At 39.3% G+C, this 17,727-nt stretch overlaps 1 long non-coding RNA gene across 1 annotated transcript in view; it reads left to right on the top strand.

Moving 5' to 3' along the window:
• LOC309634294 overlaps positions 1-17,727 on the top strand; it is a 235,981-nt gene that overhangs the window by 10,515 nt on the left and 207,739 nt on the right. The window contains exon 2 of the long non-coding RNA XR_014247939.1: positions 16,509-16,623. This is a non-coding gene — a long non-coding RNA (uncharacterized lncRNA). The remainder of the gene's footprint in view (positions 1-16,508; positions 16,624-17,727) is intronic.

The following is a 17,727-nucleotide window of genomic DNA, read 5'->3' as shown; positions in this document are numbered from 1 at the left end:
GTATATCCTTGCCTCCTTTGTCATAGATTAGTTGACCATAGGTGCGTGGGTTTATCTCTGGGCTTTCTGTCCTGTCCCATTGATCTATATTTCTGTTTTTGTGCCAGTACCATATTGTCTTGATTACTGTAGATTTGTAGTATAGTTTGAAGTCAGGGAGTCTGATTCCTCCAGGTCCGTTTTTTATCCCTCAAGCTTGCTTTGGCTCTTCGGGGTCTTTTGTGTCTCCATACAAATTTTCAGATTTTTTGTTCTAGTTCTGTAAAAAATGCCATTGGTAGTTTGGCAGGGATTGCATTGAATCTGTAGATTGCTTTGGGTGATATAGTCATTTTCACGATATTGATTCTTCCAATCTAAGAACATGGTATATCTCTCCATCTGTTTGTATCATCTTTGATTTATTTCATCAGTGTCTTACAGTTTTCTGAGTACAGGTCTTTTACCTCCTTGGTAGGTTTATTCCTAGGTATTTTATTCTTTTTGTTGCAATGGTGAATGGGATTGTTTCCTTAATTTCTCTTTCTCATCTTTCATTGTTAGTGTATAGGAATGCAAGAGATTTCTGTACCTTAATTTAGTATCCTGCAACTTTACCAAATTCATTGATTAATCCTAGTAGTTTTCTGGTCGCATCTTTAGGATTATCTATGTATAGTATCATGTCATCTGCAAACAGTGACAGTTTTACTTCTTCTTTTCCAATTTCTTTCTTTTTTCATTTGAACTGATTTTCTCATTAATTTTGCAAGAGAGGGTAGAAAAATTGTTAGCAACAAGTTGTGAAATAGATCTTTTGCTGAAGTTCAATAAGTTTAAATAGTTTTGGTTCTTTTGTTGTTTGTTTTTTCCCAATTCAACATTCTTTTTCTTTCAGCAGGTTTTTTCATTACTAGCTAAAGCTGATTTTAATACATGATTTATTTCAAGTATACCTGGCTTGTCTTTTGAGCTAAAAAGCATAGCTGGCTTTTTGTTGAAATCACGTTTGTGTGTTTATTAGTTTATTGTCATTTATTCTCCAATATTTATTGGGAAGCAATTATATGCCAAGCCCTACCTATGTCTGATGAGTCTCTGAATCTCTGCCCTCAGGAGGTTACTAAGAGAAATAAACAAGTCAAAGATCTCTGTTATGTGCTGGGATTGAGGTAGATTCCAGGAAGGCAGTAAGGCTTGATTGGCTCTTGATGGGGTGGGAGATGGACACAGGGATCCAGCATCTTTTCAGCACTCTGTCTATCTCTCTTTCACAGCTGGTTATCTAATCTATGTATTGGTCAAGTGTTTTGAAAATTATATTAGAGTTATAATATTATCTTGTCATAAATGAAACTATGAATAAATTAATATAATCCTATGGGCTTCTCTAAAGAAACTTTAGAGCATTTAAAAATTTTTTTTCTACTTTAAATAAAAAGTATGGGTTCCTTTTCCCAGACCCATGTTTATTATTTGTGGTTTTGCAATACGTGCAATACATGTGTTTTGCAGAGCTGTTGCACTATATATTAATTAAGAAGAGTCCCAGGACCCAAAGTGTTTGAAGCTTAGATAGTTGTCGCACTGATACATCTTTTCTTGCGTATTCATTGTTGAGTGAAATTGGTTTTATGGTTTTAGTTCCTACTGGTATTCCCAGTCTGTCTCATTTCCTATTGAGTCTCCTTACTGCCAATTCCAAATTATTATAAAGTAGTTGTAACCCATGTTGTAGTTCATGGGCTACATAAAATATGGGCTAAAAATAAAATAAAACCAAAAAATATGGGGGCTGTGAATAGGGTGTGCTCCTAAACACAACAGAACTGTACCTCTTACTCTTCCTTGTAGCTTTCATGATGAGACCGTTGGCTCTGAGAAAGTTAGGAATGAAGAAGACTCTGCTGGTCAAAGTATAGGTTTTTGGCAGAGGGAAATAATTTGGTTGTGTTGTTGCATTATATGACATTTAAAAAAGTTATCATATTCAGCTACTTATAAAAAGTGATTATAAGCCACTTAAAGATATATCACCTCTCACTTGGTATAAGAAACAGAGTAGAGTAAAAACTGACAGCCTGAGACTTTAGTATATACCCATTCAATTTAGTATCTGACGGCACAATAAAAGACTATTTAATAATCTTTAATAGGGAAAAGTGTTAGCAGTAGAATAATCGGTTAGCTATGTGGAAACCATGGTGGGTTGAATTGTGTCTCCCCAAAAGATATGTTTAAATTCTAACCCCCAGTACTTGTGAATGTTACCATATTGGAAAGAGTCTTTTAGATATAATCCGGTTAAGCTGAGGTCATGCTGGATTAGAGTGGACCCTAATCCAGCGACTGGTGTCCTGATAAGAAGAAGGAAATTTGGACACAGACACAGACAAAGGGAAGAATGCCATGTGACAATGGAAGCAGAGATTGGAGTGATGCTGCCATAATCCAAGGAGTACCAGGAATTTTTAGCAACCACCAGAAGTTAGGAAGAGACAAGGAAGGATCTTCCCCTAGAGCCTTCAGAGAGAGCATAGCCCTGCCAACGCCTTGATTTCAAATTTCTAGCCTCCAGAGTTGTGAAGCAATACATTTCTATTGTTTTAGGCACCCAGTTTGCTGTAATTTGTTACAGTAGCCCTAGGAAACTAATACCACAACTTCTAGGTACACTAACAACAATTCCAGATGGATTGATTAGTAAATATAAAAAGTCAGACTATGGAAACAGAATAAATAAGAAGCATATATTTATCAAATTTCTGGTTGGCAGCAAATATCCAAGTTAAAAACAATAGCCATAATGGATTGACTAGATAAAGATTTCATTATCTCATCATGTGGTAACAATGTAAACAGAATAAAAAGCATGCAACAAACTGAAAAATATTCCCAACATGTGACAAATTTAACAGCCTTAATATATAAATTACTTATACAAATTAAAAAGAAAAACATTACAATCCAATTAGGCAAAAGCACAAATGGTTTATACAGAAAATTTGCAGGAAAAGTACATTTAGCCAATAAATAATAATATGGGCCATTGTTGGGTTTTTTTTAAATTTTTTTTTTGATGTGGACCATTTTTAAAGTCTTTATTGAATTTGTTACAATATTGCTTCTGTTTTATGTTTTGGTTTTTTGGTTGCGAGGCATGTGAAATCTTAGCTCCCCGACCAGGGATTGAACCTGCACCCTCTACATTGGAAGGCAAAGTCTTAACCACTGGACCGCCATGGAAGTCCCGTGGGCCATTGTTTATACAGTGCTTATTATGTGTTCAGGTCCTTTTCTAAATGCCTAATATATTAACTTTTAATCTTCACATCCATTATGAAGTGACTCTGGTCAAGTTATTTAATCTTTCTGTGCCTTTCAGTTTCCCTCCTCTGTGAACATGTCTGAGAATTACTCCACGAAAGATGCAAAGACGTGAGATTGCTGGGTCAACAGAGAATGTGGATTTTCAATTTAATAGATCCTACCAAAATTCTATCTAAATTGCCATGTATATTCCTATCAACACAGTTTGAGAGTACCAGTTTCCCCTGCCCCCCAGCCAACACTTAATAGGTTCTATAATTTTCTTTTTTGCCAATCTGATGGGCACATCACTCTTGCCTCTCAAGAATTCAAATCCTATTCATCCTTTAACGCATGTTTAACATCCACGTTCTCTTTGAAGATTTCCTTCAACTGCTCAGTAAATCATTTTTCCTTCCTCTCAATTCCCTCATCATTTTATCTACTCATTCAACAAATATTTATGGAGCATTTACTGTATGTTCTAGTCACTGCAGTTAAAGCAATGGATAAATCAGGCAAAAATTTCTACCTTTATGGAGCTTACATTCTAAGGGGGAAGGCAGACAATAAAAATAAATAAAGTTAAATTTATAGAATATTAAATAGCAGTAAGAACAAAGAACGCAGATGTGGGGGGTAAGAAGTATCAGAGTGGAAATAGGATTGAAATTTTAAATTTATTTATTTATTTATTTTTGGCTGCGTTGGGTCTTCATTGCCACGCGTGGGTTTTCTCTAGTTGCGGCGAGTGGGGCCTACTCTTTGTCGTGGTGCGTGGGTTTCTCGTTGCGGTGGCTTCTCTTGTTGCGGAGCACCGGCTCTAGGCGCATGGGCTTCCTTAGTTGTGGTACATGGGCTCAGTAGTTGTGGCTTGCCGGCTCTAGAGCGCAGGCTCAGTAGTTGTGGCACACGGGCTTAGTTGCCTAGCGGCATGTGGGATCTTCCCGGGCCAGGGCTCGAACCCATGTCCCCTGCGTTGGCAGGCGGATTCTTAACCACTGCACCACCAGGGAAGTCCAGGATTGAAATTTTAGATTCCATGTCTGAGGGAAATCCTAGGCAAAGGTTACTTGTGCCTTTCTTATAGCATTTATCACTTTCTATTCTATATGTTTATTTTATTTATTTTATTGTGGCAAAATATACATAACATACAATTTACCATTTTAATCATTTTAAAATATATAATTTAGTGACAATAAGTACATTCATATTGTTGTGCAACCATCACCACTATTCACCTCCAGAACTTTTCATCATCCCAAACTGAAACTCTGTACCCATCAAACTATAACTCTCCATTCTGCCCTTGCCCCCCCTACTCCTGCCCCCATCCTCATCCCTAGCAACCCTTTTACTTTCTGTTTATGAATTTGACTACCCTAGGTACCTCATATAAATAGAACCATACTGTATTTGTCCTTCTGTGTTTGGTCTGTGTTTGGTTTATTTCACTTAGGATAATTTCTTCAACCTTCTTCCATGTTGTAGTATATATCAGAATTTCCTTCCTTTTTAAGTCTGAATAATATTCCATTATATGTATATAGCACATTTTGTTTATCCATTCATCTGCCAATGGACATTTGGGTTGTTTCCACTTTTGTCTGTTGTGAATAATGCTGTGAACATGGGTGTACAAATATCTGTTCAAATCTCTACTTTGAGTCCTTTTGGGTATATAAGCAGAAGTGGAATTACTGGATCAAATGGTAGTTGTGTGTTTGATTTTTTGAAGAACTGCCATACTGTTTTTCATAGTGGCTGCACCATTTTACATTATTACCAACAACGTACAAGGGTTCCAACTTCTCCACATCCTTGCCAAAGCTTCTTTTAAATAATAGCCATCGTAATGGATTTGAACTGTTATCTACATCGTGGTTTTGAGTTGCATTTCCTTAGTGATTAGTGATGCTGAGCATCTTTTCATGTGCTTTTTGGCCATTTGTATATCTTCTTTGGAGAAACATCTATTCAAGTCCTTTGCCCATTTTTGAATTGGGTTGTTTGTTTTTTTGTTGTTGAGTTCTGGGTGTTCTCTATATATTCTGGATGTTAGTCCCTTATCAGATATATAATCCAGAAATATTTTCTCCTGTGAGTTGCCTTTTTATTCTAATAATAGTGTCTGTTTTAGTCCATTTGGGCTACTATAACAAAATTACCGTAAACCAGGTAGTTCATAAGCAACAGAAATTCACTTTTCACCATTCTGGAGGCTGGGAAGTCCAAGATCAAGGTGCCAGCAGCTTCAGTGTCCGGTGAAGGCCCACTTCCTGGTTCATAGATAGCAGTCTTCTTGCTGTGTCCTCACATGGCGGAAGGGATGAGGGAGCTCTCTGGAGTTCCTTTTATAAGGGCATTAATCTCATTCATGAGGGCTGTGCCCTCATGACCCAGTCACCTCGCAAAGGCCCCACCTCCTAATACCATCACCTTGGGGGTTGGGATTTCAACATAGGAATTTTGGGGGGACACAAACATAGCAGTGTCCTTTGGTGCACAAAATTCTTAATTTTTATGAAGTCCAATTGGCCTAATTTTTCTTTTGTAGCTGTGCTTTTGGTGTCATATCCAAGAAATCATTGTCAAATCCAATGTCGTGAAGCTTTCCCCAGTTCTAAAAGTTTTATAGTTTTAAAGCTTGTGTTTAGGCCTTTGATCCATTTTGAATTAATTTTGTATATGGTGTTAGGTAAGAGTCCAGTTTCATTCTTTTGCACGTGGATATTAGATGTTCATTTTTATTACATTTGCTAATTTTCCATATTGCAAGAAGGCCTTTTGAGGACAGCACTGTGTCTTACAATTCTTTAGATCCCTTACAGTACCAGGCATTTAACAACAGCTTAATGCATTCTAAAAAAATGCTTTGTTGTTCCTGACTGTTGAATTGAATTGAAAATATTAGTCTGTTTGCACCCTAATTGTTAGGACCCAGCACATAATTGGCATTTTAAAAATGTTTATTAAAATAAGAATTAAATATATTCTTATTCTGAGAGATCTCATTGTCAAAGAAAGGTTATTTTTTCAATTAAGTGATATTGAGAGGATTGGAGAATGAGTAGAGTGTTGTAAATGTTGTATTACATAATACACGTATGTAAAAGGAGGATGACATAAATAGCAAAAAATAATTTACATAGCCATCTTCAAAACAAATATTTCCACTTTGAAGAAGATGAATTAAAACTAGGAATTCACCATTTTTCTCTCCTTGAAACCTTTTTGAAATAATCCAGTGTTTTTTTTTTTAAATAAGAGCTCTGGAAAAGCAGGAAGGTGATGTGATAGTTACATAAAAGTGTTCCCAGTGGACCAGTCACATTGGTACTCAGGTCCTTGTGTAGTTCCCCTCTCATATTGAAGCAGGACTTCAATAGAATACCAAGAGTGGTACTGGACCATTTTGTATCTAAGCTTTTAAAAGTCCTGGCAGCTTCCTCTTTTACACTTGCAGGGAAGGAAAAAAAACTTTTTTTCTGTATCCAACTTAGGTCATTGACTGGGGCCCTGCCAATTAAACTGCCTAAAGACAGAGAGAAGAACAAAAGAATTTTATTAACACTTGCATTATGTGTATGCTCAGTGATGAGTTGCTCAAAGGAGTGGCTAGAACTTGGGCTTATATGGCATCTTAGCAAAGAACAATAAATTGTAGAGAAGTGACAGAACAAAGGGAGATGGTTTTAGGCTTCCAAGGGTGACAAACTGTGGGAAGGTAAATATATGGGGGAAGCTAATGGAGTGAGGTTAGCTTCTGCAGGTCCATATCGGTGTTGACTTTCCATCTTTTTCATGGCCATAAAACTTCCCTGGGAGAGGAAGTTATGGCAGCTCTCATTTCTCAGAAGTTTCTACTTTTTGTCAGGTAAGGGAAGCTCCTGGAAGGTGTCTTTCTGCACTTGTCAATTCTCATTTGCCTCTAGCTCAAAATAATCCTTATGCCAATGGCATATTTTAGAGTGGCATATTCTGGCCCCTACCCACTCTTGGAAGCTGGCCACCATGTATGAAGTCCAACTACCATGCTATAGAGAGAGGCCACATGGAAAGACGTTGGAGGATGAGATACCCCTGAGGATGGAGAGAATGGCCATTTGGAGAAGCACCAAGGGGCCAGATATGTGAGAGCAGACATCATCTCGGATGTCCCCATGCAGCATAGCCGTCTGAGTGTAACTGCACAGGAGACCTAAAGTGACACCAGGAGAAGAACTGCTCAGCTGAACCCAGTCAACACGTAACGTCATGAGAGATCTTAATAAGTTAATGTTTTAAGCCATGAAATTTTGGGTTGATTGATACTTGGCTATCATTCTAGAAGCTATAAAGCATCTGGAAGTGGACTGACAGTAAACAAACAGACGCAGGTAGACCTTCCTATATGTGTTCCAGGCTCAGAGCAGAGGCAATACTATCAGGAGCCAGCCCTGAGATGCAAAGAATTGGGTGGGGTTGTGAACTTAAGGACCTTCACTTTGCTAGGCGTGCTGGCTAAGGGAGGGGTGTGCCACAGCCAGCTCCTGGATCGGGCAGTAAGGGGTTTGGTGGCTGCAGTGACCCTTCAGGTTGCCATGGTAAATTGAGCATGTCATGACAAGTCCAGCATGTCACCTCCGCAGTAACCTCCTGCAATATCCCTAATATCCAAGGACAGAAGCTGGCATGTTTGGCAATTTTTTAATGGTGGCGGGGAGGGCATCAAAGCAAAGAATTTAGAGAACTCCGTTTATCTTACTTGAGAGAGTTTCCGAACTGTCTCTAGGGAGGTGCGTAGCTGAAAATATTCCAAGAGCAAAGGTCAAGGCTTACTGAGATTGATCTCACCAAATGAAGCAGGATGTGAAAACAAACAAAAAACACAACAGGAGAGATCATTTAGCCAGTGTAATAATAACAGCTATCACTTAAGTACCATTTACTATGTGCTGAAGGCCACTGCCCCAGTTCACTCACAACCTCATAAAAAACGGTGACAGAGAGGACGGCAGCGGTCTGATCCCAGGGTTTTCACTATTAACCACTGGTCCATATAAACAGAATGTGATAAAAGCGACCATTTCAAATCAGTGGGAGAAGAATAGATGTTTCAATAATAGTAAGCTTGTACTGCAGAAATTAGACCAGTTACAGAAAGGGGTCAGTGCTCCAGCTAACTTCATTCATGAAAAAGAGCAGAATTAAAATGAAGACAAAAATAAACCATGTGCTATGTTAATATCTCTAAGTAATAGAGCATGCTTACAAATTGATAAGAAAAAGTCTAATAGAAAATTTGCCAAATGATATGGGCAGGCAATAAACAAATATAAAACACAAGTGGTCAATATACACATTAAAAAAATTACATTTCAACTCAACACAAGTGAAAAGAACACTTGTTCTTTTGATTAGGTTGTTTGTTTTTTTGATATTGAGCTGCATGAACTGTTTGTATATTTTGATTAATCCCTTGTCGGTCGCTTCATTTGCAAATATTTTCTCCCATTCTGTGGACTGTCTTTTTGTTTTGTTTATGGTTTCCTTGCTGTGCAAAAGCTTTTAAGTTTAATTAGGTCCCATTTATTTGTTTTTATTTTCATTACTCTAGGAGATGGATCCAAAAAATATTTCTGTGATTTATGTCAAAGAGTGTTCTGCCTATGTTTTCCTCTAAGAGCTTTATAGTGTTCAGTCTTACATTTAGGTCTTTAATCCATTTTGAGTTTATTTTTGTGTATGGTGTTAGGGAATGTTCTAATTTCATACTTTTACATGTAGCTGTCCAGTTTTCCCAGCACCATTTATTGAAGAGACTGTCTTTTCTCCATTGTATATCCTTGCCTCCTTTGTCATAGATTAGTTGACCATAGGTGCATGGGTTTATCTCTGGGCTTTCTGTCCTGTTCCATTGATCTATATTTCTATTTTTGTGCCAGTACCATACTGTTTTGATTACTGTAACTTTGTAGTATAGTCTGTAGTCAGAGAGCCTGATTGCCTGCATCTCCATTTTTCTTTCTCAGGACAGAAATTTTTGAAATAAAATGTCAGTACTCACTATTAGCAAAGATGAAAAGAGGTGGCCATTTTCTTATACTGTTTATAGACAAATGAATTGCAATATTCCTGGAAAGTTAAATGGCAGTATGTAAAAAGATGTTTAAGATTTTTATAATTTTTCATATAATAACTCTACTTCTAGATATTAGTCCTAAGGAAATATCAGAAATATGAATGCCCTTTTATAAACAAGATTTATATATCCTCATTAATTATAGTAGTAAAAAACTAGGAGGTGGAAATAGTCCAACTGTTGATCACTTAGAAGAATAATTCAACAAATTACATTGTATACATTTGATGGAATTGCTTAGTCATTGTAAATCATGATTTTGAAGCATAGTTACTAACACAATAAAGTGCCACTTATTCATTTATTTGTTCATTCTGCCAATATGTATTGAATAACTAACACGTGTCAGGCACTGTTATAGGTGCTGTGTTTTCATAATGAACAGAACTCCCTTCTGGAACAACTGCTGTCCTGGAACATACATTCAGTAAGGACAGAAAATAAAAAAGCAAACATATTATGTCAGGTGGCAATAAATGCCAAGAAGAAAAATAAAATCAGAGCAGAGGAGAGTTAATACTGTTAAAATATGATAGAATGATACAGTGTTAGGAACTGTTTATATATTATAATTCTGGTTTTGTAAAGAAATAAACAACCACCATTACCACCACCACAATAAATATATGTACATAAAAACAGAACAATGACTTGAAGAAAGAAAGAATCAGAACATTCACAATGGTTAGCCCAGGGCAGTAAAATAACTTGTGGTTTTCATTTTTTTTAATTTTATTTTTAAAAAATATTTAAAAAAATTTTATTTATTTTTGGCTGCTTTGGGTCTTAACTGCTGCGCGCAGGCTTTCTGTAGTTGCGGTGAGCAGGGGCTACTCTTTGTTGCAGTGTGCAGGCTTCTCATTGCAATGGCTTCTCTTGTGGAGCACAGGCTCTAGGCGTGCAGGCTTCAGTAGTTGCAGCACGCGGGCTCAGTAATTGCAGCACATGGGCCCTAGAGCACATGGGCTTCAGTAGTTGTGGTATGTGGGCTCAGTAGTTGTGGCGCGCAGGCTCTAGAGTGTGCAGGCTTCAGTAGTTGTGGCATGTGGGCTCAGTAGTTGTGGTGTGCGGGCTCTAGGGCACGTGGGCTTCAGTAGTTGTGTCATGTGGGCTCAATAGTTGTGGCTCGTGGGCTCTAGAGCACAGGCTCCGTAGTTGTGGTGCACGGGCTTAGCTGCTCCACGGCATGTGGGATCTTCCCGGACCAGGGATCAAACCCGTGTCCCCTGCATTGGCAGGCAGACTCTCAACCACTGTGCCACCAGGGAAGTCCCACTTGTGGTTTTTAAATATGTTTTCATTTTTCCAAAATGTCAATAAAGAACTTTTATTTAGCATTAGAAAAGTAAACCACAACACAAATTATTTAAATATTTGTTGAGTTACGTTTAAAATGGAAATATTATATTTACATGGTTATTGTTAAGCTTACTGGCTTAGAAGAACACAACACTTGCTAAAACCCATAGAATGTACAACACAGAGTGAACCCTAACGTGTGCCGTGGACTTTGGGTGATAATGGTATGTCAGTGCAGTTTCATTGCTCATAAAGAGCATACCCTGTGGCACAGAATGTCCGCAATGCGAGAAGTTGTGTGTGTGAGAGGACAGGGAATACATGGGAGCTCTCTGTGCTTTCCACTCAGTTTTGCTGTGAACCTATAACTACTCTAAAAAAATTGTCTATTAATTTAAAAAAAAGAACACAGCAACTGTAATGATGTCAGGCATAGGATTTCTATAAGGAGGGAATTTTGTAAATACCCTTTATCTTGGTAAATTTGGCATAAATTTGGCACATTTCTGTCCCTCAGTCCAAGAAGTACGGTTTTTCAGTATCACGTTAAACGTTTACCACATTTATAAGGGTATTTATATTTATTTAAATACCAGGTCCGTCAGATTGAGGTACAAAACCAATGCCTATTTATTACTGAATAAGAAAGAGTTCTGGTCACATGAGCTGGAATACACGTATTGCTATAAGCAACATATTTTCTTTGTGAAGGAATGGAAAAAGGCTATATTATCAGAAGGTGGCCTGTAGAGCCTGAAATTAGAGGAATTAGGAACTAGTTTAATTATTTGATTATCTAAAGTGTTTCTCAAAGTATAAGTCCATTGACTACCTCCATCAGTCTTGCCAAGGATGTTCACTAAAATGGAAATTCACTAACCTAGACACTAACCTAGATTTACTGTATCAAAATCTCCAGGTATGGACCCAGAGTCTGCATTTTTAACAAATATCCAAGATGATATTTATGTGCATGGAAGTTTGGGAACCAGCAGTACTTGGTTCCAGTGTAACCAGGAAAAAGGGTAGTGGTGCCCCTTTTCTACAATATGGGAGACTTTGCCAATAGGAAATTAACAGGTCAAGGGTGTTGGTAAGACTGACTTTTCACTAAATCTACTGGTAGAGTACTGCTAATTTCAAACTCTGAGACTGCTTTTCTCTGATTCCTTGATGTTCTCAACTTCATTTGATCGCTGTCAAGTCAGGGAGAAAATCATTCTTTTTTCACTTCATATCACTGCCCAGATTTAGTATATGCTTTTTATATATTCTTATAGAAGTGTAATTGCATACAGTGATAGTGACAATTTGGCGAGTTTTAACAACTGCAGATATCCATGTAACCAGTACTCCAGCTGAGTATGCCATCATCCTAGGAGGTTCACTACGGTCTCTTCCATTCTATCCCTGCCCCTATCTATCCTGGCAACCACTATCATGATTTCTCTCCCCACAGATCAGTTTTGCCTGTAATTTCATAAAATGATGTATTGACTATGGGCTAACTCCATAATTTTTTTAAAAGACAGTGACACTCATTTTTGCAAGTTCTTTTAAGAGAAGCCACTTTAGACAACCCTTAGAAAACTCCAACACATTTCATTTTGTGTTGGTAAAGGTGGAATACCTTACTAGAAGTATAAACAGTATGCCGCTGAGGACTTTAGAAACTGTTCTTCTGTAATTAGTTAGCTAGTTTTAAGCCTTGAACTAGACATATTTCAACTAAAAGCACTGATAATAGGAGAGTATCCAGGTGATCCAAATGGAATCAATTCTTCTGATCCAAAACAGTGATACCCCCAATCTCCTATAAGAATTTGGAGATCAACTTGCTAACATGCTATTAGTAATACTTAGGAAGAAGGAAGAATGTGTGGAGATAGGCAAATGAATGCCACTTGATCCATAGACTGTGGACCACCAAGTCTGATCCTGTATTAGCTTTCAAAAGGGATCAGTAACATCTTCCCCAACCTTGGATTTCAACATATTCTTATCCACTTTTGTCTTTGCAGCCCCACAATTGCAGTCTTTTTCAGACCCTAAAAGAAAAATTTGAGAAATAGTACATCCTTTCTACCATCCATTATCATAATTCCCTTGTACCTGTAACACATTCTCTGGTCCTTGCCTGTTTTGCATGCTTTGATTCCTCCAGGATTTTAACATTCCTGCCACTGTTTGTATGGTTCTCTGTCACTCTGATCACTTGCCTCCATCTTTTTGAGTGTTCATTCTATATTCTAGTTTAAAGAGCTCTGTGCCATCACTCTAATTTCTTTAAGAATATCCCCACCTCTTTTCTCTTCTTTGGAATTGCCCAAAGTCATACTTCTGAGCACTTCCTGGTACTGTCTTCTTTTGGAAGCTTGTGGAATTATGCCTATTTTAAAAGATATTTTGAAGTCTAGCTTCCTTAAGTCCTCTGTACGCATTTTATGCAGCTCATCCTTGTCTTCCCTTGAAGATGCCATGGCCACATCCTCCCAGGGTCTCATCCCTTCCACTCTAACAAATGGCTTCTTCCCATTGGTTGGAATCAGTCAGAGCATAGTTATTTTTATTCTTTCCTCTACCTTCTAGGATGTGAAGGCAAGTGAAAAACTCTGCTTTTATCTGAATGAGATATCCAGAATGTTATCCCCAGCGTGTGTGCTCTGCCAATTTTGTGGCTTTCCCCCATGTGGCTCAGCTCAGTTTCCATAAAAACATCACTTCTGTTCCTCTCTCCTTTCATCTTCATCCAAGTGTTCAGGGATTCCTCTGAATCTATTGTTATTACAGCCTACAGTGCTGTTCCATCTCCTCTCAACGGGTCTCTTGTGCACAGCACACCCTTCTATCACTATGTTCCCATGGACCTGTTCCATCCTGCCAACTCTCCTGGTATCTATGAGGTCTTGTTTGTCACCCTGTGCTGTAATCTCAAGGTTACTATGTTCTGTGCATGATATCAGGACATCTGCTGCCTATTTTGTTTCTGATGTCCTTCCCAATAGTTTTCTCATGGAATCACTCGACACCTCCCTCACTGTTGAAATTCTTCCCAGGCCTTCCTTCATGGCATCCATGGAAACCCATTTCAGTTTTATCTAGGTGTTTTTTTCTCCTTTCCCATCTGTTTTCCATTTACAGCCCTTTTGGCCAGATGAGTTGGTCTCTGACTAAACACATTCTTTTCAGTCTTTGAAAAATGTTCTCCATTCTTAGTCAAATATCCTTCATTCCTACATTTGAAGCTGTGGCCCTGAAATGAGAATTTGCACCAAGTGTGTACCTGGCCATTCATTTTTTTAAAAAAATTATTTAATTATTTACTTATTCAATTTTTGGCTGCGTTGGGTCTTTGTTGCCGTGCACGGGCTTTCTCTAGTTGCGGCGAGCGGGGGCTACTCTTCATTGCGGTGCGCGGGCTTCTCATTGCAGTGGCTTCTCTTGTTGCAGAGCACGGGCTCTAGGCATGTGGACTTCAGTAGTTGTGGCACGTGGGCTCAGTAGTTGTGGCTCACGGGCTCTAGAGCGCAGGCTCAGTAGTTGTGGCACACAGACTTAGTTGCTCCACGACATGTGGGATCTTCCTGGACCAGGGCTCAAACCCGTGTCCTCTGCACTGGCAGGCGGATTCTTAACCACTGCCCCACCAAGGAAGTCCCCTGGCCATTCATTTTTCATATCATATTTTTGTTCTCCACATTTGTGCCCTAAGTCTTTTATGTTCCAAATTTCACAGCATCTTGAGACGCTTCCATCTCTATTTTGACGGCTTTTCATTTCCCTGTAACTTGGCAGTTGATAGTTTGACCAACCTCAGCAGGCTCTGCCATATGCTAGATTCATATTCCATGAGATAACGCCTCTTCCTGCATGACTTAATTGTGTCAGTTCATAGATATTACCATATCCCTCGCTCGGAGTCCCCAAATTCCAGCATATGACTTTTCCTCTGTAGCTTTACCATTTGTGTGTCTTTCTCCTCGGTGGGAAAGGAATACCAAATGTGGTGTAGCGTAGTAGAAAGGAGGCTTGCTCTGCTACTTATTACTGGGCAGCTAAAGAGGAGAAATAACTGGGACTTCCCTGGAGGTCCAGTGGTTAGGACTCCATGCTTCCACTGCAGGGGGCACAGTTTTTTTTTTTAATTTTATTTATTTATTATTTATGGCTGTGTTGGGTCTTCGTTTCTGTGCGAGGGCTTTCTCTAATTGCGGCAAGCGGGGGCCACTCGTCATCGCGATGCGCGGGCCTCTCACCATCGCGGCCTCTCCTGTTGCGGAGCACAGGCTCCAGACGCGCAGGCTCAGTAATTGTGGCTCACGGGCCCAGTTGCTCCGCGGCATGTGGGATCTTCCCAGACCAGGGCTCGAACCCGTGTTCCCCGCACTAGCAGGCAGATTCTCAACCACTGCGCCACCAGGGAAGCCCCCGGGGCACAGTTTTGATCCCTGGTCGGGGAACTAGGATCCTGCATGCTGCACAGCACGGCCAAAAAAAACCGACAAATAACTAAAATAAGTGAACTTTCCAAGCCTCAGCTTCTTTATCCTTCAAGTAGTGATAGAATAATAACATTACTAGGTTATTATGATGATTTAATAAGATACTATATATGAGACCACTTTGTACGCTGAAAGGAACACAAGTACAGGTTTTAAGAATAATCATTGGGTAATGCAACCTGCAGAGCACATGCAGCAGCCATGAGAGGTTGCTCAATATTTGCTCCAAACCTGTATTAACTCAAATACTGAGTGCCTCCTAGAAGCCAGATTCTCTAAAGAGAAACAGAGGCAGGCACACAAAACTCGGTGGTAGAGTTCTCAGCCAGGAAGGAACTGAATTTAGGAGTACTTCCTTTCCCCAGAGGATTAACATGGGCATTGTGGTAGCCTCTGCGCTGCTCACAAACGTCTGTGCCATGCCTTGTTCTTTGGATTTTAACGCCATCCTGCACAAGTGTTCCTGAGCGTCCCAGAGGTCATCCCAGTGGTGTGCAAGAATCTGCTTATTTTCTAGAACCCCAGGCAGTTTGGACCTCTAGCTCATGCAGGATCCACCCTAAGCTAACTTCATCTGGGAACTGGCCACAGTATCCCTTCTCCACCCTAACCATGATGGGATGGCATGGCTCTCTAGTTAGTTTGTTGGATAATTGTAAGAACAACTAACCATGATAATAGCACCTACAGATCTCATGTTTTGAATACCTGCCATGTGTCACATAGTCTGCTAGGTCTCAATATACATCATTGTTTTTCAACCATTTTTTAAAAAAATATTGTTCCCCTAAGGAGCCTTTTTAGACATGTTTTTCTTAATATCTCCTCCATGAAATTTTAATACCAAAGACTTACTGTATTTGTTTAGGTACTATATGTATGTCAGTATTATCTGTGCTGTATATGTAAAAGGAGAGATTTTTTTCACACCCTCCCCTGAGAACAAATTTTCATCCCCTTGGGGATGATGTTATCTCCCATAGAGAATGCATTTTTAAAATATATATAATAGGAATATATGTGTATATATATGTATTTATTTTTCCCCTTCCTGTAATCATTCCCCAAATAATTTCTAAACTGTTTGCTCAATCTCTGAAACTGTTGCACAACTATTGACCCCAGGGAAAGAAAGTTTGATGTGGAGGTAACAGAAAACACTCCATTTGAGGTAAGGCTGCATTTTCCACGTAGAGCCCAGCCCCCTGGTCAAGCCTGCACAGACTCTAGTTTGATGCAATCCTGTGGTCTCTCTCGACACACACTCATTTCTTTGTGACCTCCTCCCCCAGGATCTTGAATGGGATGCTAGACATTGCTCATGAGAAACCCGAGGAGGATACTAAAAACACAGCTACAGTTTTCCTGATGCCTGCCGCCAAGTTTCTTGAGGGCCCAGCTGTTGGGGTAAGATTTTGTAGAATTTTGATTTATTTATTTTTATTATATTTTAGAATTTATATATAATTATATATGAGTTATATATAATTATATGTATAAATTCTAAAATTATATATATGTATAAAAACCTCTGAGATTTCAGATGCTGTCTTAGTTTTCTGTAGTGTCAAAGGGCTAGAAAATGTGGAAATGGGGGAAGGTAGTGGTGGAAGGATGGATGGGTGAAAGGGAGCAGGAGAGAGAGGAAAGGGGAGGAGGGAAGACTGGAGGGCTGGGAGTGGGAGGAAAGAGAAAGAAAAAGGGGAGTGAGGGAAAGTGTACTGGAAAGAGCAAGGGCCTTGGAATCAGACAACTAGCTTGTTACTTTGTGACCTTGGGAAAGTTACTTTAACACTCTAGGTCATTAATACTTGCTTTCTAAGATCTGTGTTCCTATGTACAATATCTGGCATATACAAGGTGCTCAACTGTGTAAGCATTATTATTCCACATACATGTATAGGTAATAAAAGGAATTAGAATCAAATAAATTTGCCAGTCAAGTTTTCTCATCTTAAAAAAGGCTTATGCATACCAGTACAACTGGGTACAGCCACAAGGCATTCTGTGACCTCAGGAGCAAAGGCTGATGGAAGAGGAGCCTTTGGGAGTTTCTGAGGGACCCAATAAATAGCACTCCTTTTCCCCATTCAGTTTTTAAACCAGTGAGAAATAAGACAAAGGAGTTAGCAGATGGAGGCCAATATATGGCCCTCATTATGATCAATGCTACTTCACAGAGCATAGCTTCTATCTTTGAGCAAGTGGCGTTCTTAATACCAAACTCCAGAATTTGACCAACTTGCTCATCAGCCTCAGGCAATACCAGAATATGGCAGACTTCCCCATATGGAGAGAGATGCCCCCTGTGGGTGGCTTCTAAGAAAAGGAACAGAAGCAGGAGCTAGGCCATGCATGATTTCTTTCTCCTTCTAAACTCACCAACCAGGGAAGTCAGTTCACCTTCCGCAGGGAACGAATGTGTCAGGAAGCAGAAGAGGCCAGGTGTGGTATGCTAATGATGTCCCTCCACTTGGACAGGATTCATGGGGGTGGTGAGGGTGAGGGTAG

The sequence above is a fragment of the Balaenoptera borealis genome (assembly GCF_965194805.1).
Source record: "Balaenoptera borealis genome assembly, chromosome: 8".
NCBI lineage: Eukaryota > Metazoa > Chordata > Mammalia > Artiodactyla > Balaenopteridae > Balaenoptera > Balaenoptera borealis.
The sequence above is the reverse complement of the archived record's forward strand: the minus strand, read 5'-3'. Positions and strand labels throughout refer to the sequence as shown.